This window comes from Castor canadensis, chromosome 7, assembly GCF_047511655.1.
Source record: "Castor canadensis chromosome 7, mCasCan1.hap1v2, whole genome shotgun sequence".
Taxonomy (NCBI): domain Eukaryota; kingdom Metazoa; phylum Chordata; class Mammalia; order Rodentia; family Castoridae; genus Castor; species Castor canadensis.
The window spans coordinates 42,933,234-42,958,508 of NC_133392.1; the positions used below are offsets into that span (position 1 = coordinate 42,933,234).

The 25,275-nt window shown below is 39.6% G+C and overlaps 1 protein-coding gene across 18 annotated transcripts in view; it reads left to right on the forward strand.

The window, feature by feature from the left end:
- Sgms1 (sphingomyelin synthase 1) overlaps positions 1-25,275 on the forward strand; it is a 292,465-nt gene that overhangs the window by 174,679 nt on the left and 92,511 nt on the right. For all 18 annotated transcript variants that reach the window (XM_074078860.1, XM_074078858.1, XM_074078859.1 and 15 more), the window contains one exon: positions 21,469-21,549. The gene's annotated coding sequence lies outside the window, so the exon portion shown is untranslated. The remainder of the gene's footprint in view (positions 1-21,468; positions 21,550-25,275) is intronic.

The following is a 25,275-nucleotide window of genomic DNA, read 5'->3' on the forward strand; positions in this document are numbered from 1 at the left end:
CTCACCTGCTGTGGGCAGTGCAGTTTTCTTTAAAAGGAATATGGGCACACATGATGACTCTAGTTGGTAATATATTTCGTTCCTGAAAATTTCCAGGAGTAGATTTTATGTGTTCTCACTATAACAAAATTAGTGTCTGAGATGTGTATATTAATTAGCTCAACACAGTCCTTCACAGTGGATATATAGATATGACAAAGCAATACACTTGATACAGATACAGTTTGTCAATTAAGAAATAATAAGAAAAAAGGAATATGGATTAGCAGAGATTATTACTAAAGTTTTCTTGAAATTATTGTGTCCTTCACAAGGAATTACTGGACTTGTTACATTTGTTTCTTACATATTATTAATCAATATTAAATGATGCAAATTTTAGAGGGAGAAGAAATGATTTCCATTTCCTAAGTGCGATCTTAAACTTATATATTCAAGAACATTTGCTTGTATTTGTTTTTTGTGTTTTTTTTTTTGGAGGCATTAGGGTTTGAACTCAGGGCCCCACACTTGCTAGGCAGGTGCTCTACCACTTGAGCCACTCCACGAGCTCTATGTTTTCTTTTGTGGTGCTGGGGATTACTCCCAGGGCCTCTTGCACACCAGGCCAGCACTCTACTACTGAGCTGCAACCCTTATTTACATCTTAAGGCAATTTCTTATGTGTATTTCTTTCCTAGACCGAGAACTCCTCAATAACAGGGTGTGACTCTTAGCTTTTCATTTCTCTAGTGACCGTCATTTTTATTTGAAGTGCAGTAGAAATGGAACAAATAAATATTTAGAATATTTGGGCTTATGTTTTCTTTTTCTTTTTGAGTGTCTTTCCTTTCGTACTGTTAAAATGATCTTTAAATTGTTAATGGTTTAAATAAAATTAACACCTAAAGGACAGATTGCCTTTAATTCCTCTGGGTTGAAGCAGATGTTCAGAGTATTCTGAGAGGGAGATGACAGTTATTTTTTTCCTTTTTGAAGCAAACAGTTCAATGAGACAGTGTCTTTCTCAAGAAAGGGAAAACTGAAGAGTTTTCTTGTGCTCATTTTGTTAATTGTCCTAGTCAGAGGCAAACACTGATGTGATTCTATGAACAAATTTTGCCTCTTGTGGAACCTCAGATAGGTAGAGCTCTACTGAGTGTCCTCGTGTTTCTGGCTTCTTTTGTTCCCCTTAATGTTTTTGAGACTCAAATTTGTTGCATGTATCAACAGATTGCTCCTTTATGTTGCTGTCTAGTGTTCCATTGCATGAATTCATCTATTTGCATATTGATGGACATTTGGATAGGCTACAGTTTTGGGCTATTACAGATGTCACCACTGTGAACATTGTTGTATAAATCTCATATGAACATATATTTTCATTTGTTATTGATATATACTTAGAAGTACATCACTGGGAAAATGTATATTTAGTTATGTAATCTAATATCCCCATCAGCTATGTATGAGATGCTCCAATCTACTCCAAGTCTTCATCCATTCCTGCTGTTCTCAGTGTTTTTGATTAGCATTCCAGTGGCTTTAAAGTGTTATTTTGTGTTTTCCATATTTCCTTGACAACTAATAATGTCGAAGATGTTTTCATAACCATTTATGTGTCATTCATCTAGTCAAATATTTTCCTATTTTAAAGATTGAGTTGGGCATCTTTATTACTGAGTCGTCACAGCTCTTTGTTCTGGATGCAAGTTCTTTGTCAGATACATGTGTGGTAAGTATTTTGCTGTTGATTGCCCTTTCATTTTCTTCACTGTCTTTTAAAACTCAGAAATTTTAATTTTCATGACGTCAAAATTAGTAGTTTTTTTCTTATCTGCAGTGCTTTGCCTACCTACTTTATGGTTGCAAAGACATTTTCAGATATTTCCTATAAATGCTTTATAGTTTTAGCTTTTATGGTTAGTTTTATGACCTCTTTTAAAGTAACTCTTGTTCATGGTATGAGGCATAGCTCACATTTCATTCTTCTTTCCATATGGATATCTATTTGTTCCTGCCTAGTTTGAAGAAAAGATTATCCTTACACCCATTGAATTGTTTTGGCATCTTGGACAAAAAAAAAAAGAAGTTGGCCAAATGTGCCTATGTCTGTTCCTGCCCTCTGGTCTACTGCATGGTCCTAGTTACCTGTCTTTAGGCTAATAGTGTATTTTGTTGGGGATTTTTGCATGTGTGTTTTATTAATGATATCGATCTAGTTTTCTTTCATTATCTTTGGGTTTTAATGTTGAGATCATGCTAGCATATCCTTTCTCACCTGTTTATAGTCCATATCTTTGTATTTAAAAAGCAGGTCTTCTAGGTAAGGGTAGAGTTTGTTATTGACTTTTTATTGATTGTATTTTGGCAGTCTGTACTTTTTAGTTAGTGCAAATAGTCCATTTACATTTGCTATAATTATTGGTATGCTTCGTTTGAGATCTGCCTATTTTTATTTTTTTGTTTCATCTTTTAGACACTTTTTTGATCCTATCTCTCCTTTTCTCCCTTCTCTTTGTAAATTGAGTATTTTTTAACATTTGAAATTCAGGTTTTCAGCTGTATCTCTTTGCATTATTTTATTTGTAATTTCTTTGCAGATTAATATTCATCTTAATAAAAACTCTGCTTTGAATTAGTGTGATATTTCATATAAAAATTTAAGAAACTTACAGCAGTTTTTCCATGCATTTTATACTGATTTATGTTACAACTTAAATAATACAGTACTGTACTTTTATTTTGGAATTTAATTTTTTATTTGGCAGTACTAGGTATTGAACTTAGGTCTTTGTGAATACTCAGCAAACCTCTATCATGTAATCCATGCCCCCAGTTCTTTTTGCTTTAGTTTATTTTTCAGCAAAGGTCTTATGCTTTTGCCTAGAGCCAGCCTCTGACTTCCTCTTACTTCTGCCTCCCACATAGTCAGGATTGCAGGTGTGTACCACCATGCCCAGCTTGTTTTTCTGAGATAGGGATTTGCTAACTCTTGGCTCAGGCTTATCTTGAACCACAGTCCTCCTGTCTCTGTCCCCAAGTAGCTGGGATTACAGCTATTCTTTAGCCTATATTTTTAATACAGTATAAAACAGCCATAAATATGTTAGAAAAATAAAGAAAAATAACCTTTCATGTTTATATACACATGAGTTGTTTTCAGTGTTCCTCATTCTTTTCTATAAAAAACTTCTGTAGCAATTCCTTTGTAATTTCTTGCAGTGTGTGTACACTGACAACAGTTTCTTTCAACTTTCATTTATTTGAAGATATCTTTATTTTTTCATTTTTGAAAGATACTTTTGTATATAGAAATCCAGGTTGACTCCCCCTGCTCCTCTTCTTTCTGCACATTAAAACTGTTGTTTATTGTCTTCTGGCCTTCTGTTTCTGGAAGAGATGTCTACTATCTTTCCTGCTGTTATTCTCACATGTGCAAGATGTCTTTTGTCTAGCTATTTTTAAGATTTTATTGTTATCTTTGGTTTTCATTTTTAGGTGAGGTTTTCTTGTGGTTAACTGAGTTTCCTGCTTTAGGGTACTGCTGTTTTGGCTTGAGTTTGAAAATTGTAACCGGGGTTTTTGCATTTTTTTTTTTTTTTGGCTCATCTCTACTCTCCTTTCACATGTAAGTTGTCCTACTTGTTCTGCTCCATAGGATATGAAGGCTCTTCTTAAGACATTGCTTTTCTCTCTATGCTTCAGCCTAAGTTCTTTATATTCACAGGCAGGTTGAGCAACTATAACCCAAAATTCCAAATGTTCCACACACCAAATCTTTTCAAGTGCCAACATGAAATCATGGTGCAAAATCCGCACCTGATGTCACAAGAAGTGATGGGTAAAAGTCAAAATGCAGGTGCACTAAAACATGATTTAAAATTACCTTTGGGCTGCGTCTACAATTTGTATATGAAAGGTAAATGAATTTCTTACATGGTTTGGGTTCCCATCCCTAAGATCTGATCCCTCAATAGCTTTATGCAAAAAAAAAAAAAAAATTAAACTCTTCTCTGTTTCTTCTGAAATTTCTGATTTATTTACACATTATATTATCAGTCACTGTAGATTTTAAAAACAGATTTAACATTGTTATTTAAAGTCCTTCTAATTCCATCTTCTGGGTTATTTGCCAGCTAGTTTCTATGGACTGATGTATTTTTCATTTTCCTCACATGTCCTCTGATGCTATAATTGTATGCTGAATATTATGGGTGCTCCATTGTAGAAGCTTGAGATTCTGCTATGTTCCTCTGAAGAAAGTTCAGTTTTGTTCTAATAAGCACCAGGTTGAGTATTACATAAGATCGTTTTTATGTCTTGCTGCTTGCATTTTGCTCGTATTTCCCAGGAAGCATTCTCCAGTAAAGACAAGTGATCTTTATTACTTTTGGCCGGGCTTTTGTGATGTTACAAAACAGTCTGGGGCCTTTACCATGTGCCTATGGCCTGGCAGATTTTAAGCTTTAAACTCTAATTCCTGTGAGGTGAGCAGCTATTGGAATCTGTCATTTTTAAACAAATCTTTCAACTGTTTGTGTTCTCCCAGGAATCCTTGAAGTCTTGCAAAGTATATGCGTAGTTATAGGTTTAGCCAAGCAGTATAGAGGTGATTTTCAAGTTTGGGGTACAGTTTGCTCCTTTTGGAGTTTTCTAGCTCAGTTTCTAGCCACCTCTGTAGGCCCATGTTCTGAATTCTTAGGCCAAAGATACTGTAGTTTGCTGCCTGAGTTCCTCTGCCAGGGCACGGCCTTGGTCATCCCCTCACAGGGAAAGCACATAAGTGTCAGTCACCATCAGGGGCCTCTTTTCTCTGAAGGGCTGTAGACCTTGCACTCTCTGCCTGCTTTTAGTTCTCCTGCACCCTCAGAAAGTTGATTTTTATATTTCTCCAGTTTGATTGTTACTGAATGGAAGGAAATACTACCATCACAAAGCCGTATCTCAAAGAATCTATTTTGTGTGGTTTGGTTTAGTCATTTGTAAAGAGTTGTTGAACTTTCTACTTGAGTTTCAAAATGTCTTCAAGTCATTATAACAGCTGAAACTGTCACTCCTGGCCAGAGTAGCGTTATTTGAATTCAGGACGGTATTTATAAAATAATCACTATATATTGAAAGAAATGTAAGATTGGAGTACAGCCTAAGATGGGGAATTTGTTATTCTCTTTAATTTAGGCACAGGATGATAATAGATAACCAAATGAATTAAAACTCAGTTAACTATCATTCTGAATGTCTGGTTGCCAGTTTCTGATCTATAGAAATAATCTTTTAGAAAGTAGAGCTCACACTTGAAGTTTCCTATCAGCCCCTCAGGCATTTTGGTCACTAAAATTGGCCAGGTATGTTTGTGCAGATCTCAGAGTCCAGAACTGCAGAGAAATTAGGCCAACTTAAAATACACCTTGCTCCAGGAAAAGTATGAATGCAGTTAGAAGCTGCATTGGTCGGATCTTGCCTTTCCCGATGCTCAGCGTGGTAAGATGTGTCATCATTATATTGGTAGCAGTGGTGGACGTTTAAGGAGGTCAGAAAGATTTTCTACTCTGTCAGCAAAGCCATGTTAAATAATACCACCATTGCTCCGCTCCACATTTTTCCTATGTGTAATGTCATGTTTCTTTGAAATAGATTTAAAGTATTGTTTAATCAGTAGAGCTTTTTGTTTGAAATTACTATTTTAAAACCACTTTGTAAAATGTATTTAATATATAAAAATGAAGAAAATATTCATAAGTAAAAAGGAAGAAAATAAAGTTACTATAATCCTAGTACTTCTACCAGGACAACCACTTTGGAGACTCACGCTTTTAGTCATTGCTCTGTTTTAATTTACAAGACTGGGTCATAGTGTATGAATTTTATGTGCTGCCTCCCCTGCTTCAGTTCAAGCAGTTTTATATGTGTGCGTTTGTGTCTTTGTATATGCCATGTGTATTTACTTAAGCACTACGTAATTAGTAATTTGAGTAAAGTTAGAAAAAAGGTATCTTAAGCAAAAATAAATTTGTAGGTATTTATTTTAAATATATCTAGCCAAATAGCTTTGCATATACTAGGGCTTGTGAAATGTAAGTTTTATCGTTAACTGAGATGACTTTTTTTTTAAGTGACAGAGCATGGGAGAAATGCCTTGAGCCAATCTGAGAACACGCAACCTTCTCTCAGTGTTTAAGTCTGAGAGCAGTACGTGTATTGGCGACTGGGCATAACTTCTTCCCCTGGCCTTACCACACTGTCCATGGAGTAGGCAGGAAAGCCTCAGAAATGGTCTGCAAGGGCACACATTACAGTTACCAGCTAGGTGGTCACTGTGCAGACAGTCATTTTGAAAAGGCAAAGCTTTCCATTTAATCTCAGCCCTTGCTAGTTTTATACCTAAGGGTTAAACGGGGCAACTTTTGGGAGCTCTTATCATCCAGCAGGGAAGCAGACATTGAACAGTTACATGGATACTGAGAGTTATGAAGTTCCTTGTCACAGAAATAGATGGGATGTGCCTGGACCTCATCTAGTGTGTTTGAAGGAAAAGTTTCTTGGAGGGAAAGATTAGCACCTGAGGACTTGGGTAAAAAAATACAACAGGAAAAGTCAAGGAGACTTTTTTTTTTTTTTGGTGGCACTGGGGTTTGAACCCCTGCTTGCTAGGCAGGTGCTCTACCACTTGAGCCTCTCTGCCAGCTCAAGGAGACTCTTGAAGGCAAAGGAACTTTGGGGGGCAGGAGTTGGGTTTAATTTCGCTGTCTCTGTTCTCCACACTTTTATGATTACTTTTGGAACATTAGAGTAATTTTTCCATAAGCATCTATGTAAAACGTGGTAAGACAGAGCTTAACATTTGTAAGTCACAGTCGACAACAAGTTTTAGAGATTGGATCTTTGAATGTTAATGACTTTGGAAAAAACGACACTGAACAACTACATGGCTTCACTCCCCTAATCACAAAGGCCAGTCTAGGCACTGGTCATGTACTCACACTTGTTACTGTCAGCTGCAGCATCTTTGTCTTTAACCTTTTAGTATGAAGTGGGTTTCCTATGGAGGCCAGGAGGTCAGCAAACCACAGCCTACTGGCTGACTCTGGGCCTGGAACTGTTTATGTCAGTACCATTTGATCGTAACCTCAACCACACCGTTGTTTTGCTTCTTCTCTGGCTATTTTCACTCTATCGTGACAGTGTTGAGTATTTGCAAAAGATTCCACTTGCCCTGCAAAGCTTAGCATGTTTACTCTCTGCTCCTGCAGATAACATTTGCCTACCATGGGAGGCAAAACCCACAACCATGACCTCACCTCATTTTTTTTCTATGCTAGTCGGTGCTTTGCTCTCCTTCTTTCCTTCATTGCTTTTTCTTCTTACTGTCCACAGCCAGACTTCGGTTTGTCATTTTCATTGTCCAATTTTTTCTTACGTCTTTTCCTACTGTTATTCTAGGCTGTGCTAATAAATGCGTGGGACTGACTGTCCCCTATGTCACATCACAGTGTGTCTCTCTCAGTCTTTGTTTTGCTCTTCTGCACCTAAATTTTGATCACTGCTCACTCTCAGCGGTTTCCACCATTATTTTTGGTTCATAGTGGCCTCAAAGAGAAAATGCACACATTTTACCTTCAATAAAGAACTGTGTTTAAAGTTGAGCCCTTCTACCTAGAAAATAAGTTTCGTCAGTTGGCTTCTCTGAGCCTCCGGTTCTTCTGTAAATGAGCATGCCTTACCTACTTCAGGCTTGCTGCAAGAATCAAAGCATCTGCGTGCTAATGTGTCTGTCATTTGTTCTTTTCCATATAGTTAAGAGCTGTAGGTGTTTCTGACAGATATTTTCCTTCACCTATTGGTGGTTGTGACAATGTAAATTTTAGTTCTAAATTTATTGTGGAAAAGGTATGACTTGTTTTTTATTTTGAATTTTTTTGCTGAGATAACAGTTAAGGAAATTATTATTATTAAATAGTTGAATAGGAAGTCATGAAGCACAAATTGAATGAAGGTATGTCTATAGCAAAAAAAAATCAATATTATTAAATGAAAGCCTTTTAAGATGTATTTTTAAAACTAGAACATGGCATTTTGTTCTAGAATTTTCTACTCCTTTAAAGTAGAGTCCTACAATCTTACAGGCTGCTTGGGTGCATTTTATTTTTTAAAGGTCACACAAGGGAAGGAAGTAGAAGAATTCCTTGTCTCTTAAGTGCCACTGGAGAGTGCTTAGGGGAGCAGACTCATTCACCAGCCCTGTGGTAACGCCTTCCTGGACTGGGTTGGCTATGTTCTTACAGCCCTTTGAAGTTGGGTTTCCTTTTTTTTTTTTTTTGACAAAGATCACCCAGTTAAGTATTAAAACTTAATCATGTTTGAGTTTGGAGGGGGTAAGCAGTTAAATAACACAGTTCTTTCTCACCCAGTTTTGGCAACCAGTGGATAGTCTCATGGGATATGGCCATGTAGAGATGTAAAAATAATGCTGGTTGGAGGACTGTGGCCCAGTGGCTCTCTGCTATTTTGTGCTTATGTGCGTTCTCTTTCTGCCTCCCAGTTTGGGGTTGTCCCCCTAACGCTTGGTTGAATGAATACATTCATTTGCTGCCTGATTGTGCCTGTTTTCTCAGCAACTCTCTTCGGATGGCAAGAGTAATATGCTGTTGTGCTATTCTCAAGATTAAGTGACTTTAGCACAGGTGAAACACTTGAAATAAGCATAGCATTGGCAAATAGTTTGTTCTATTTTCACCTTTAGAAACACTAGTATTTTTTAGCATTAGTATGTCAGAGTATGCAGGTGACTTTAAATAAGCAAGGGTTAATGATACCTAGGTGATGTTATACAGTGCCTCTAGAGGTTTAAGTTCATGTTGAAGAAAAATAAGCCTTTACTTGGTTTTGGCTTGTTTTAAACATCTATTTATCCATGGTACAGAAGAAAAGATTAGGAAGGAAAATACTGAGTGAAAGCCTACTTTTTTTTTTTTTAATTGATTTTAGGCTGCTGAGAGTTTCACAACAGGATTTCTAGAAGGAATATGACCTGGAGGTGTTTTAACCTCTTTGTTTGAATAACTCCCACTGCTGCCTCACTGGCAATATCATTACACAGAAAACAAGTTACTATTTATTTTAAATATAGAAGTTTCTAGGGGAAAAGAAATTTCTAGTCTGCATTCTTAATCCCCCCCACCACCAAAAAAAAAAAAAACCCACATACTGGAAACTGTTCTCTCTGCTTTGGTTGCTTGTTTAGAGGAGGCTACTCTGCTGAAAATACGAGCAAATGCTGTTTGCTTGTTTCCAGACAGGTCCCTATCCACAGCAGCTATGGCACTGGCTTGGTAATGTAAACACCCCCAAAGTGTTTGTGTAATGAATCAGTGAGTTTAGGAGATACATGGCACTGGAGAAGACCTGCTTGCTGCTTGTACAAGTTTCTGTGCCAGCCTTTTTGATTTTCTTCCCTACTTAACATTCATTAAAAAAAGAGACAAGATCATTCATAAGAAAAGCAGCCTATTTTAGGAGCATCTCGGTTTACTTGCAAAGTACTCTGCACTTTTGAAAATGGATCGAACATTTAAGCATTTGAATTATGAGTGTCTTATGCAGTGTTTTTTCCTCTTGCCACAGAACTTAGAATTTAGAAGTAAGAGCCTTACAGTGCTTCAAAAAGTTCATTCCTATGCCCCCACCCCCCAGATTATTTAGTATTTCTGAAATCATTTTTTCTCATGCTGAAGTAGGTCTCAGAATCAGTACACAGAGGCCCAGGAACCAGAAGGCCTAAATGGTTCTGATGAGTAACGCTGGTCAGTCTTTTTTTTTGGCAGGGGGCGGGGTGGCGGGGTGTCACCATCTGTCAACTGAGAGGCCTGGACTAGAGAATGAGGAGGGTCTTCCACCTTTCAGGTGGTGTCATTGAGGATTTCCTCGAACTTTCTGCTTATGGCAAGGTTAGAGGTCTTGCCTCTAGGGAGTTAGTCTTGGCTGAATACATGTGGTTGTGAATTGGAGTTTATTGACTTGGTGTAGAAGTTATAGGTACTGATTTAACAATATATATGTTTGGTTTTCAAAGAGCCCATATTAGGAAAACTTGAATGAAGCCAAATATCTTAATTTTTATTCAAATCTCAAAACCTAATAGAGAAAGTCTCCAACTTGTCTCTTCAAAATGTATTCTAAGCAGTGCTTAAGTTTAACACATCATATTTTACATGCTCGTGTTAAAATTCTTTTCTGAGGGGTAGGGTCATAGTATAGCTCATATTATGTTCAAAATGCCCGTGTTCTAAGTGCATCTGTGTTTGGCACAGTGAATAGTCTTTGAAGCCAGCCAGGAATTTTATCAGCATTTATGAGCTTCTTATTTTGTGGGCAAATATGGTTGACTATGTATATTTATACACTTCAAATGGCAAGACTGTGATTATAGGGCCTGTGTGGCAAGGGAGTCAGAGATAGGGGACTAGGAGGCAGCACTGATCTCTTAGGCCCCACCTCTGGGCCTTCCTGTTCCTTCCCCCTCTTTTATCATAGGACACGAAGTGGCACTAGGGACATGTACCTCACTTCCCTTCTGTATTAGTTTTCTGTAGCTACATATCAGTATATATAGAAGGAACTTTGCAGCTTGGTCAGTCATGGTTACCTCAGTTTCTGTGGGTCTGGAGTCTGGCATGACTTAGCCAGGTACTTGACAAGGCTGCAGTCAAGGTGTCTGGTGGGCTGCTGTCTTAGCAGAGGCTTGACCGGAGAAGGATTTGCTCCCAGCTCACATGCTCAGCAGAACTCAGTTTCTTTTCTTTTCTTTTTTTTATTTTATCGTTTTTACATTTACTTACATGTATATACATTGTTTGGGCCACCTCCTTCTGCCCTCCACATTCCCCCACCCCACGCCCTGCTTCTAGGCATAACCTGTTCCACTCTCTTATTCTCTGATTTTGTTGAAGAGAAAAACATAAAAGATAATAAGAAAAACACAACGTTTTTGCTAGCTTGGGTAAAGATAGCTATACAGAAAGACTTGTAGCATTGCTTCCATGCACTTGTGTATTGCAGTCCACATTGGTTCATCTCTAACAGACCACTTTGCTGCTTCCTGGTCCTCTTGCCATAGTGGACTCTGCCAGTTTAAGATTACTATATTCATTCATTCCTCTACAATAAGCACATCAACCACATTCAAGTTTTAGGTTTCCTTCCCTTTCCCCATTCCTCCTGTGTGAGTTCTCCCTTTGGTGTGGGACCCATGTCCAATAATATTACTACATTTATTTTAGGTCTATAATCCTCATATGAGTGAGAACATGAGATTTTTGGTGTTCTGAGCCTAACTTCACTTAACATGATGTTCTCCAGTTCCATCCATTTACTTGCAAATGACACAATTTCATCCTTCTTTGTGTCTTAGTAAAAATCCATTGTGTATAAATACCACATTTTCCTAATCCATTCACCGGTAGTGAGGCATCTTGGCTGTTTCCATAACTTGGCTATTGTGAATAGCTCTGCAATAAACATGGGTGTGCAGGTGCCTTTGTAATAACCTGCGTTGCATTCCTTCGGGTATATCCCTAGGGGTGGTATTGCTGGATCATTTGGCAGTTCTATGTTTAGATTTTTAAGAAGCCTCCATATTGTTTTCCAGAGTGGTTGTTCTAGCTTGCATTCCCACCAGCAGTGTACGAGGGTTCCTTTTTTCCACATCCTCGTCAATACCTGTTGTTGGTGCTGTTTTTGATGATAGGCATTCTAACGGGAGTGAGGTGGAATCTTAAGTGTGGTTTTGATTTGCATTTCCTTTATGGCTAGGAATGGTGAGCATTTTTTCATGTGATTTTTGGCCATTTGGATTTCTTCCTTTGAAAAAGTTCTGTTTAGTTTGGGTCTTTTCTCTCCTCATTTTAGTCAGATTTGCCATGGGCTTGTCGATCTTGTTTATTTTTCCAAAGAACCAGCTTTTTTGTTTCATTGATTCTTTGTATGCTTTTTTTTTTTGATTTCTATTTCATTAATTTTGGCTCTTATTTTTATGATTTCTCACCTTCTGCTTGGTTTGGGTTTTGTTTGTTCTTGTTTTTTAGGAGTTTGAGATGTGGCATTAGGTTGTTTATTTGAGATCTTTCTGTCCTTTTAATATATGCACTCATGGCTGTAAACTTTCCTCTTAGGACTGCCTTTTCTGTGTCCCATATATTCTGGTAGGTTGTGTTTTGATTTTCATTAGCTTCCAGGAAACTTTTGATTTCCTCTCTTATTTCTTCTATGACCTACTGATCATTAAGCAATGTGTTATTCAGCCTCCATATGCGTATTTTATGCTGTTGTTTTTGTTGTGGGGTTCTAGTTTTAATGAATTGTAATCAGATAGAATGCAGGGGGTTATTTGTATTGTCTTACGTTTGCTGAGGCTTACTTTGTTCTCCTGAGGTATGATCAATTTTGGAGAAAGTTCCATGGGCTGCTGAGAAGAATGTATATTGTGTTGTTGTTGGATGAAATATTCTATAGACATCAGTTAGGTTCATTTGATTTAGGGTGTTATTTAGCCCTAGGAATTCTTTGTTGATCTTTTTGTTTGGATGACCTATCTTTAGGTGATAGAGGGATATTAAAGTTTCCCACTACTACTGTGTTGGAGTCTATATGTGCTTTTTAAGTTCTTTAGTGTATATTTGATGAAATTGGGTGCCCTTACATTGGGTACATATAGGTTGATAATTGTTATTTCCTTTTAATGTATTTCACCTTTTATTAGTATGAAGTGTCCTGCTTTATCTCATTTGACCAATGTGGGTTTGAAGTCTACTTTGTCTGATACAAGTATTGCTACTCCTTCTTGTTTTGAGGGGTCATTGACTTAGTAAATGACAGCCTTTCATCTTAAGCCAGTGTTTACTTTTGTCAATAAGATGGGTCTGTTGTAAACAACAGATTGTCAGATCTTCCTTTTTAATCCAGTTTGCGCTATGGTTTCTTTGATAGGAGAGTTGAGTCCATTGAAATTCATTGTAAATATTGATAGGTATATGGTGATTCCTGCCATTTCATTGTTTTTGTTGTTTAAGGATTTGATTGTAAGCAGTCAAATCAATGCTACTCTTTGATTACTTGTCTTTTCTTCTCCTGTGGTTTGATGCTTCCCGTCCTCTCATGGTTTTGTTTGCTTTCATCTTCTGTGTGCAGAATTCCTTGTAGAATCTTCTGTAGTGATGGCTTGGTGGTTATATACTGTTTTAGTTTCTGTTTATCATGGAAGATTTTTACTGCTCTGTCAATTTAGAATTATAGTTTTGCTGGGTAGAGTATCTTAGGGCTGAAGTTATTTTCATTCAGTGCCTGAAATACCTCACTCCATGCCCTTCTTCTTTAAGGTTTCTGTTGAGAAATCTGCTGTTTTTTTAATTTTTAATTTTTTATATTTATTCATATGTGTATACATTGTTTGGGCCACCTTTCCCACCTTTCCCCTCACCTACCCCCCTGCCACTTTCAGGCAGAACCTGTTCTGCCCCCTTGTTCTGTAAATTTTGAAGAGAAAACATAAGATATAATAAGAAAAACTGCATTTTTGCTAGTTTGAGATAAAGATAGCTATGCAGAGAGATTCCTAGTGTTGCCTCCATACACATGTGTATTACAACCTGAATTGATTCATCTCTACCTGAACTCTTCACTACTTCCTGATCACCTTCCCATAGTGGCTGGCCTCTGCCAGTTTAAGATTACTATATTTGCTTCTCTACAGTGAGCACATCAAACACTTTCAAGTTTTAAGTTTCCCTCCCTTTCCCTACTCTTCCCATATGCATTCTACTGTTACTTTGATGGGTGTACCTTTATACATTGTTTTTTTTCTCTTACAGCTTTTAATATTCTTTCTCTGTTCTCTGTGCTTGTTGTTTTAATGATAATATGCCATGGGGAGGTTCTATTTTGGTCAAGTCTCTTTGGTGTCCCAGAGGCTTCCTGTACCTGTGTGGGCAAAACTTTCTTGAGATTTGGGAAATTTTCTGTTATTATTTTATTGAATATATTACGTATTCCTTTGGCTTGTACCTCTTCTTCAGTGCCCATGATTCTCAGCTTTGGTCTTTTGATGGAGTCACTGAGTTCTTGCGTGTTCCTTTCACAGCTCTTGAGTTGTTTGACTTAAGAGTTCTTCTGTTTTTTCTTTAATTTCTATTTTATCTTTGAGGTCTGAGATTCTGTATTCCACGTGTTCTAGTCTGCTGGAGTGGCCTTCCACTGTGTTTTTTGTCTGACTAAAGGGACTTTTTATTTCTAGGATTTCTGTTTGATTATTTTTTTCTGAGGATTTCCATATCTTTGTTCAACTCCTCTTTTATACTTTGTGTTGTTCCCTTTAACTCATATGTCTATCTTTTTTAGTGTCCTTTGCTTCACTTTGGTGTTTGTTAAAGTTATCTCTGAGTTCAATTATTTGTTTCTGTGTCTTCTCATATTCTTTATTTTTGGTGTCTTGAAATTTCTTGAGTGAGTCTTGTACATTCAGTTTAACCATGTCTTGTATCTTCTCCATGAATTTCTCGTTGATTATCTCCCAAGATTTCTTCATGAAGGGTTTTTATGTGGATGTCACTGGGCTCCTTAGTGACATTTATCATTGTATTGTTGAGGTCAGGCACTGCATCCTGTATTGAATTATTTTTTGGGGGAGAGTGGTTTCCATCCCTTCTTCTTCTTCCTGTTGCTCCACTTGGTACTGTACATCTATGGTCTTGATAGGCTAGTTGGTGGTTTTAATTGCCTGTTTTCTTTCCCTGAGTTAATTTTTGTGTTGTGACTGACTTGGTTGTTAGCTAGGTTGATGTGCTTTTTCTGTCCCTGTGCTGAAGGTGTAGTTTAGCAACAACAAATTCACACTTTCAATGCCAGGCCAGTTGTGTACATATTATATAGAAAACCCCTTGATGGTGATATCCATAAACAGTGGGAGTTGGGGTGGGGTAATGATTATTAGGGTAGTTATATATTTTGGGGAATTGGCAAAGGTGAAATTAAAAAGTGGGGCAATGGGAAAAGGGGTGGATGGGGGAAGAGATAAGGGGACTGCTGGGGTTTGTGGCTCTCATGTATGTTTGAGTGTATTTCTGTTGTCATGGAGGGTGCTTGTGTTGGTAATTGCAGGGAGCTGGGGTTGTACACAGTTGGTACAGTAGGTTATTCAGCAGGTTGTGAGCATGTAGGAGGTAGTATGGTGACAGGTTAGGGGAGGATAGGAAGCGGAGGTGAAGATGGGGGAAAGAATGGATGAGAAGGGGCAGAAAGAGTAGTTGAGGGAGAACAATGGATTGTAGTACAGGAGAAAGAGGGAAAGTGAAGAGGGTAGGAATAGTGATAAGAGAATAGTGATGGTGAAGTTAATAATACAGGACAAAAAAAAAGAAAGAAAGAAACAATAAAAAACACCAGGTTCAGGAACCACAAAAAGTTCAGTCTTTTGATAAAATTTCTGGAGTTATTCCTTATGTGTACAATCCTGATATTGGCATACAAGTGGAAGCTTTGCTGTGGTCTCAACAGGTGACTAGCTTGTGAGTAGTATTTGGGCCTTCTGTCCACAAAATTAGTTGGAATTGTGAGGTGATGTAAGACTGCCAGCTCATGTTGGGTGGTCAGAGCTATCTTTTTACCAGGTGGCAGCTGCATTGTTCTTCAGGTCCTGGGGCAATTCAGTTTTAAATGCTGCCCTCTGTCCAAGAGATCAGCTCTGGGATCCACCTCCTGCCCTGCTTTGGGAGGTTGACTTGTCACCCTGCCCCTGTGCTCAGCTTTTCCTGTGTTTCACTAAGAGTTCGTCTATTTTCCCCATCCTGTTCTCTGGGGCAGGTTCAGCTTTCAACCCCACCTCTACCGTCGGTGTTACAGTTTGCTGTTTATGTTTTTCAGTTTTGCTGGGGTATGGGGTTCAGTCTGTCCTTGGGCTGTGCTGGATTATGTTCCTGGGGGGTCGGTAGGGGAGTTGTATGTGGTGCATGATGTTCACCTGTTCTTTTGCAAGCAACTTTGGAGCAGGCTGGCAGGGAGAAATGTCTCTTTTTATAGTGTGACACAGCATAAGGAGGCTTTCCATGGGATAGGGGTCCAGGATGTCACAGAGTTTGAGTCTCATTAATGCTCTGTCTTCTGCTTGTTGGGAGAAAAAAAGAAAGAGGAATTAAAAAAAAAGAGAAAGGACTGAGGGGCCAGCATGCCTGCTGGCTCTTTCGTGCAGGATTTTCACAGCTGACAGGTGCAATTAAAGGCTGATTTAAGGGTCAATCTTTGAATTTTATCTGTACCTAACGTGATGGCAGCTATTAGTTTAGCTAGAAGCAATCAGAATTACACAAGTGTAACTCTGAGGTTTCAAGGAGGTTTCTAGTGTCACGGAGTTTAGGATCATCTGATTCCCTACCTTAGCTGCCATCTTGGATCCTATAAGTCAGTTTCTTGACAACTGTTGGACTGAGCACCTCACTTTCTTACTGTGAGCCGGAGGTTTTGCCCTTGCTCACTGATTAAGCAGCTCATAACATGGCAGCATGCTTTCAAAGCAACAAGGAAAGAAACTTGTGGCTGAACGGATGTTACAGTACCCTGTAGTGTAACACATGTGTGCTTTCATTTCTATACCATTCTTTTCATTCTAAGGAAGTCAGGCAGCACTCCTGTTCATGGGAGTGGGGCACAGGTTACCTGAGGCATGGTCAATGAGTGAGTTTAAGGGGCTACACCTGAGACTGGCTAGGTTTATAACCTCTTTCCTTCCTTTCACACATTCTTCTATGTAAACAGAAGCATTTTTCTCTTTCCTTTTTTGTTGTTGTTTTTCTCTCTCTCCTGACCTACAGAGAATCCCACAGCCCTGGGTAGTTTTCCTCCTTTTTTCCCCTGTAGAAATGCAATGAAAGGGGACCAGGCACAGTGGTTCATATCTGGGATCCCAGCTACCCAGGAGGCATAGGTAGGAAGATTGTGGTTCAAGGCTAGACCCAGCCAAAAAAAAAAAAAAAAAAGCGTGCAGGATCGCAAGTTAACAAAGAAGTTGGACGTGGTGGACTACTTCTGTGACCCTAGCTATGTGGAGGCATAGATAGAAGGATCATGGTTTGAGTCTAGCCCTGGGCAAAAAAGTGATGCTCTATCTGAAAAATAACTAAAGTAAAATCGGAATGGGGATGTGGGTTAAGTGGTAGAGGCCTGTCTAGCAAGCTCCAGGCCCTGGCGGAGAGGAGAAGGGAGGAGGGAGAAAGAGGAAGAGTGGGAGGGAAGAGATAACCAAAAACTGCCTCCATGGAAGTACCTCTTTCCCTGTGAGGATGGTGTTTTGGGAATGTGACATGTTCTCTTAGAAACTATGTCTTAACTCATAGTGGGTCTAGGTGGGTCTTTCTGGGTTTTGTGTCTTCTGGCCACTGTGCTCTTCAGGCAAGCACCAAATTCCCAAACTAGCTCCTTTCCCAGTGTTATCCTGCAGGATCTCCTAGGACCAGGTTGGCAGATTTAGCTGAGAATCTGTGGCAGGTTTGATCCTTTGGCATTTGGACCCTAAGAAGCGCTCTGTGGTGTTACTACCTTCTCCTTGTCAGCTGCCTTTAGGGAACTCTTTGCTGCTATACTCCGCCTGCTGCTGGCCTGTGTCTTTGTCAGTTTTCAGTTATTTCTCTTCCTCATTACAGAGGTGATGATGATGATGATGTCATGGGTGAGAACAAGGACTGGAACTGAGTGCCTGGGTTGGAACCCCAGTTGTGCCTTTGTGAACTGAGCAGTCAGTTACTCAGTTTTGTTTCTGTGCAACTCTTGTATTAACATTTTTGAATTTCCCACAGCCACTAGGCTCTGGATTGTGGCTCTGCAGAGATGCTGGGGGATAGGTTCAGCCCTTCATTACTAAGTGCCACGTATGTTGATTCCATCTTGGTACTTGCTTTGCCTCCTGAGGATGAGGAGGGTGTGCTTTTTCAAGTAGCATAGAATTTAATGAGCACTTACTGTTTGCCACAGCTTTATTTATGGCATTATGTCTTTCTTCTCCAAGTAACACAAACTTAAAAAAATTTTTTTACTCCTCTTACATAAAATAGTTGTGTAGTAGCTTTGAGTTTCAGACTTCTCACCCAAAGTTCACAATGCACAGCCACATGAAGACTCAGATCTGTCCCGGTTTCACAAACAATATGCTTTAATGCAAAGAGCAACCAGAAGCTGCAAGAGCTTCTTCCCACCTGGCAGCATGCTTCACCTTGCTCTTGACCACAGAGTTTATGTTCAAAAAAGAATGTATTCTTCTTAGGTTTTCACATGACTGTTGTGGAATTATAACATTGTTTATGAAGCATGATGAGGAAGAACTGAGCTTTTAAGTCGTAGCTAGGACTGGTATATCCAGACTGTCCTGTTGAAAGGCATCATCTGAGTTAATTGCTTGTATTCCAGTGCTGTACTGCCATTGCTCTGAGGGCTTTTATGGGAACCTCATCTCAGTCACCTAACAGCCCTGTCCTTAGCCCCAGGGCTTAGCGCAGAATCTTCTGCTGAATGGGTAGCTCATTAAAGGTGGCTGTTGAAGTCATTTGTAATTTTGTTGAATAACCAACTGGCACATTACCAGATTTGGTGATAATTTTGATTCTTTTCAGTAAACTATTAAATATTTTCCGCAATAGCAAAAAAAAGTGGTTTTCCCCCCAGCTTTGGAATAACTACACTGCAAAGAGACAGGTTTTCTTGTGCACATAGTACATACTTGTTCTGAAGATAAAAGAACACTCAACTTCTAAGCAGTCAGCGTCACTGGAGGGATCCCAAAAGGGTGACTTGGAAGAGGCCAAAGAGTAGCTTTTATAGATAGCAAGTCCTTACACTTGTGTCTAAAAGTTGGTTTGGCCTCACCTAGTGGACTATAGTTTTTGAAACGTAGCTGAAAAAATTCATACCATTGTAGGTGAAGGTGTAACGTGGTGCTGAAGATAGCTGTGTTGACAGAGTGTCTGCCATTTTTAGTGTGGCCTTTGGCTCCCACGGTGCCTGTGGGTTGCACTGCAGTTCTGTGATGGAAACAACTCATTCCCTCCTCTCCAGAATGTAGCATCAAAAAAGAAAGTGCCCTCTGAGGCATGCCAGCCAACACACAGCTATAGTGAGCTCTGTTTGTTCACGTCAGTAAAGGCTAGCAGCTAGGGTGGGGGTTGCTAATTGACACTGCATTATGACAGACCTAGAAAGTTTTATGTTGATGTCAGAAGTGTGATTTGAACCATTCTCTAAATATTCACATAGGGAGTTGATGAATTTAATAAGACTGCATATCATAATTACCATTGTAACAATGAATTTAATAGACTCTGCCGTAATTGCACCAGTTGCTGTTTTCTTTTGAGAACATGTTGTAGTGGGTTCTGTAACACATTATCTATAAATTATAAGTTATAAATTATATAGCCACTCTGCAGTGCAGCTATTGTGTCCTTATCTTATAAACCTGGAGACTAAGCCTTAGAGGAAATAGTTGGCAAAGATCACCACAGTGTGGTTAAGTAGCAAGGTGTGCTTTAAACCTGTTTATTTTCAACCTGTTTCAAAGCTTACATCACTTCTCAGGCTTGTGACAGCTTCCTGTGCAGCGTCCAGCCACATAAAATGTAGATAGCTAGTGAACCTGCCTGCCTCCATGCTGGGTATAACCCAAGTCTCTGATTATTCAGTCCTTCCCTGCTATTTTTACTGGTTTTCTTTGTTACCAGGGAAGCTCTTTGGATTTCTGTGGTGTTTGCTCCGTCCCTTTCCTTCTTAATCCACTCCCTACACTCTTGGGTTTGGGCTTCTGCAAGGCTTATGTCTTTCCTTCAGATAACTGAGGTGATGCTGTGTGAATGGAAACAGGGAAACAGGGATAATTGTTATCAGTCTCATCTCTGAATTAATGTGGAGACTTCATGTCACAAAACAAGTTCCTGTTTTACTTGGGGTCACATGTTCTTCACATAAAATGAGCAATAGGTGGATTTTTTTTTTTTTTTGGTGGTGGTGGTCCTGGGATTTCAACTCAGGGTTAGGCAGATGCTACCACTTGAGTCACTCCTTATCCTCACCCCAGCTCATTTTTGCTTCCTTAGTTTTTGATAGGGTCTCACTTTTTTGCCCAGAGCTGGTCTTTCAGATCATGATCTTCTTACCTATGCCTCCCATGTCTACTGGGATTACAACATACAAACTACCATTACTAGCTTATTTGTTTTGCCCGGATTGACCTCAAACCATAATCCTTCTGATCACCACCTCTTGAGTACCAGGGATCATAGGCCTGAGCCATTGTTGCATTATATTGGCTACAAGTATTTATTTAGGACCCTTCTGTGAAGGAAAGAAGACAGAAAATCCTATTCCTCATTTGTTGACCCTAAAATGTTATAAAATTAACAAAAGTAACATATTGTTGGAATATTTTCCTCTTGGAAAAAGGAAAGCTCTTTGTTGGGTGTATTCCATTATTCCATGAATTTGTATGAATCTCCAGACCTGTGGACATTGTAACGGTTCTGATCGTTTACCATTGGGTCCCTGGGTGCTGGGATACCTTTGTTGGATCAATGTGTGCTTTTATTTTCCTTAATCCTCACTGCTACACAGTAGAGTACGCAACGTTTGATCTCTTTGAGAAAAGAGGAAATAGAGACTAGGAAGAGAGAAATAGATTTCCCCACAGTCTTGAGGCTAGTAGCATAGGGTTTTAGACCAGGGTTTCTAATGTCTGTGGCATCCTGTGGTAGATGTTGGTGGCTTGAGTTGCTTCATTACTCATCTTTTGCATTCCCCAATTTAAACAAGCTGAGCAATCAAGCAAGAATTCAAATGAGTGGCAGCAGAGCCAGTAGCTTAATTACTGATTAAGCAGAATTGCAACTCAGAAGGGTCAGTGCCTTCTTCTCTGAAACTGGAACATGGATTCCATCCTAGCAGCCCTGATTCTGTCCTTTAGTCACAGCTAGAGAGAAGCAGGACAGAGCTGCGGCCATCGTCTTGCCTACTGAGCGGCTGGGTCCAGGTGCTAGAGAGAACTGAGGGAGGCCTGTCACCTGGCTCAGAGCAGTTGCTAAGCTGTCAGCCAGGCTCCCACTGGGGTTCCAGGACTGCTAGTCACTCATGGTAGAGAAGTTAGCAGGGAGAGAGAGGGAGAGAAAGTGGGTTACTCTGATGCCACTCCCTTCTGGAATCTGACTATGGATCCTTTCCTATAAACACAATGGAGGGCATCCGAATGGTTCTCCATTCCAAACCGCAAAGTGGAAATTATGCACTTTAAGTTTTTCTCTTGGAGTCATCTTCTGTGTTATTTTTGCTTTTGGGAAAAAGGTGGGGTGGTGGGGAGAGACAACTATACTTCATGTTTCAGGTGTAAGGGAATAAAAGAGTAACATAGTGGAAACTAAGAAACCACCTTCATGACACCTGCAACTCATCAGAGTCTTCCTCTTGTGACAGGTGACAGGAATGCCCCAGAACAGTGGGAGAAGCTAGTAGCTCACAGGAAGCCAAGATGACGAGAATCTCCTTAAAAAATCTGTAAGTAAAATTTCGTTAGCTCTTTAGAATTTGTTTAACTAATGGATGATTTGTGTTTAAGACCTCATGGTAAAAAGGACACCACAATCAAGTAATTTAAAAGGGTAAAAGGGAAAATGTGTTAAAAAACATCTGAACACTTCAGAAAATTGATGCTAACATTTGAGAAATTTTGTCTTGGTAGGAGACATTTTTAGTTGGGTGCATTAATTTGGTAGATAGGGCAAAAGTGTTTGAAGAATTAAAAGAGGATTCCTTATACCAGATGGACATTCAAACTCAGAATGACCCTTCTGAAACACAGGTTTTGGTCCCTGTGGTTCCTTGGGTCCCATTTCACTCAGGTAGCTTTTGTTTGGTGTATTTTAGAAGTAAATATGAAAAAATTTGGTTAATATGAATAAGAATGGGTTCTTTGTCTACACCTTCTCCCTAGCTCAATGTGTTCCTAATGTGACGGTTACACAAGGCTGATTTTGGTTTCGTTGTGATGGTAATACTGGTAGCCTGTGATAGCTCAGTGGAAAGATGAGAGCTTTTGAGTCAGACATTCTAGGTCTGACTTGCATTTAGCATTGTAGTAGTTACTGAAACTCTCAGGACCTGACTGACTCATCTGTACATTGGAGCTGATAAGACTTCTCAGGACTTGAAGACTGTTGGTCGTTCTTTGAGCTATGTCTGGTGTATTAGCGGGCCACAGTAAACGCGGTTGCTTTCTGTCCTATTTGTATCATGATTTACAATTTATGAGCCTTTATTCTGACTTGAAAGATTGACCAGCTCTGGGACCTGAGTTACAGTGGTGTAAATCAGCAGTGCTCAGTAACTCTGTAGGCAGCAGATGGTAGGTGAAGATCAACAAGAAAACTTCCCACCAAGGCTGATTTCATAGTACAACAGAGGTTACCAAAAGCCAGGTAGGGAGGTGATAGGTGGGTACACACGACTGTGTCCTGTCAACCAGACACAGGAGTTGCAAACAGCATCAGGAAGGTGGGTACTGGTAAAATAATTAGGAAGCAATGAGTTTTGAGTATTTATTATGTTGGTTTAAGTATAATTAAAAAATTAAGTTTAGGTCCTGCACAGTGTGGCTCATGTCTATAATCCCAAGTACTTAGGAGATGAAGATCAGGAGGACTGCTGTTCAAGGCCAGCCCAGGCAAAAAGTTAATGAAATTCTGTCTCAAAAAATAAGCTGAGCATGTTGGCACCAGCTTTGGTCCCAGCTTTGTGGGAGGCTGTAGGTATGAGGATTGCAGCCTGAGGCTGGCCCAGGCAAGAACTGAAGACCCTACCTGAAAAATATCTAAAAAAGCAATAAAGGCTGGGGCATGGCTCAAGTGGGAGAGTGCCTCCCTACCCAGAGTGAGGCCCAGGGTTCCAACACCAGTATTGCCAAAAATGAAATCAATAAATAAAAGTTGAGTTTATATAATTTACTTTGTGTGTGGGAAGCGGGTATTGGGGCTTAAACCTAGGCAAGTGTTCTACTACCTGAGTCATGCCCCTAGCCTCTGGAGTAGATAGGATTATGGGTTTGAGGCACCATACCCTGCCCTCAAAATTTTAAGTCTTTCTTTTTTTTTTCCCTTTCCTTTTTGGTGGGCCTTTTCAGGGGCCTCACAGTTGCTAGGCAGGCACTCTGCCATTTGAGCCACTCTGCTCTTCCCTCAAAATGTAAGTCTTAATGCCTCCAGAGAGGACCAAATCAAAACCTGGCAGCTTAAAGTTCATTTTGGCTTCGGGTGTAAAATGGAGGAAAGAAACAAAACTGGATCAGATAGCTCCATGTTTATTCTAGAAGCAGCTTCCTCAGTCTTTCTAACTTGCCCTTTAGAAGAGAATAATTGAAGCCTGAAATTGCTAAGTAACAGCAAGGGTTGTGGTGGTTGTTTTTATTTTAAATCTCACCCACCTAGTTCTCAAAACACTTTCTTTATTAAGCCTGAAAAATGCCTTGAATATTTCAAAACATTCATTTTGTGTCAATGCCCTGAATCAGACTTACATAATCTTAAAATATTCATTTCCCTTATTTCCTCTTAAAAGGTATTTATAGTTCCCACCAAGTCAGGGGATTATTGGATTACTGCAAAATTAATTCTTGTCCATTTCATGAGGAAGCTCATGATTACCATCTGAGGATTTGCCTGGATTATGAAATACTGCCTGTGGCTTAATCAGATTGATTGAAGGTGTTTTTGGTAACTGAAAGCCAATGTGAGAGTAATAATTAATAAGGACATTTTGCCACAGAAAACACTTTCTGATTTGCATTTCCATCTCTCTCCCAGGAATGGTCCTTCTGTTGTTCCTAAACATCCCAAGCAGATAAGAATTTCTAATTTGAGAGTTGCCTAGGTGTGCAGTCTTCAAATGTATACATTTTACAGCCTTGTGTTGTATTCCAAGCAACCAATAGTAGCTTGCTGGAAACTTGGGAGTCGTGGGTTTTAAGGGTAGATTCCAGTATCATACAATCTCATGTACTTTAGGAGTCAACAGTCCAGCCTAGTAAAGAAAATATAATTTCAAGATGAATATACTAGATGTTATAAAACATGTATAAGCAGGACATGGAAGAAAGAGATTGCCTGGGTGGCAAGAAGAATAGGCCAGATCAGAAGGGTTTCAGGAGCAGAGTACGTGTGAGTTGGGTATTTGATTCACGTTGGTTTATTAAATTGTAACATTAACATTGCTAATTGGAAAGGACTTTATGAATGAGAAAAATATTCAATAAAAAACTCTTCAGCGTGGGAGTTCTAGTTCACGTACTGCTGTAAGTCCCAGGACTTCACTTGGATGGCTGTGAGGATCCGGTGAGATTTGGTTTCTGGAAGAGTGAGAGCAGCAGAAAGGCACATGGAAATGGAGGCACTGACTTTAGAGTACAGTGCCTTCTTGCATGTCACAGGAGGGACGAAATCCCTCTCCAGACATTCTTCATTCCCTTGGTGGTCACTTTTATTCTCATCCACACATTTGCTGCTCTTCCTGCCCTCCCTCCAGCCAGGAAGGGATTACATTCTCCCACTCTAGTGAAGGCTGACTCCCAGAGCTGGTTTGGCCATAAGACTTATTTTGGCTAATGCTATGTGAGTGACAGTTGCATGTACCATTTCTGAGCAGAACCTTTAACAGCATGGCTTTGTTCTGCCATCTTTCTCTTGTTCTTGGTGTCCAGTCAGGGTGCTCTTGCCTTGTCCCTAGTGAAGAGGATGTAGAGTGTGCAAAGAACAAGACAGGAAGCAGAAAGAGATCTCTGCATTGTTAAGAGGATTCATTCCTGTAGGATAATTTAACCTAAAGTAGTATCCCCCCTTTCCTCTCTTTCTGGATGCACATGCACACACTCCCTCCCCTCTCCCTCTCTCCATTTCTCCTGGTACCCAGAGCTTTCATCTTGAGAGATAGGGCATCTAGTGTTGACCCAGATAACCTTCATTTGTTCTTTGAACACTTAAAGAAGATATCCTGCACCACAGGTTGAACTTTTGGAGGTTTAGAGTTATCTGAGCCCTGGGCAGAGCTTTCAGGGATCTCAAGGCAAGGTGCAGATGTCACTGTGGAATGACGCAGGGGGTGCCCCCAGCTTGAGGACAGTGCCCTGAGGTATACTCACTGCTGTGCATTCAAGTGTCATTGCTTTCTGTTTCTTCAGCTTAGCTGTACTGACTTGCTCACTCTTCGCTGTGTAATGTCCTTTTTTTGACATGT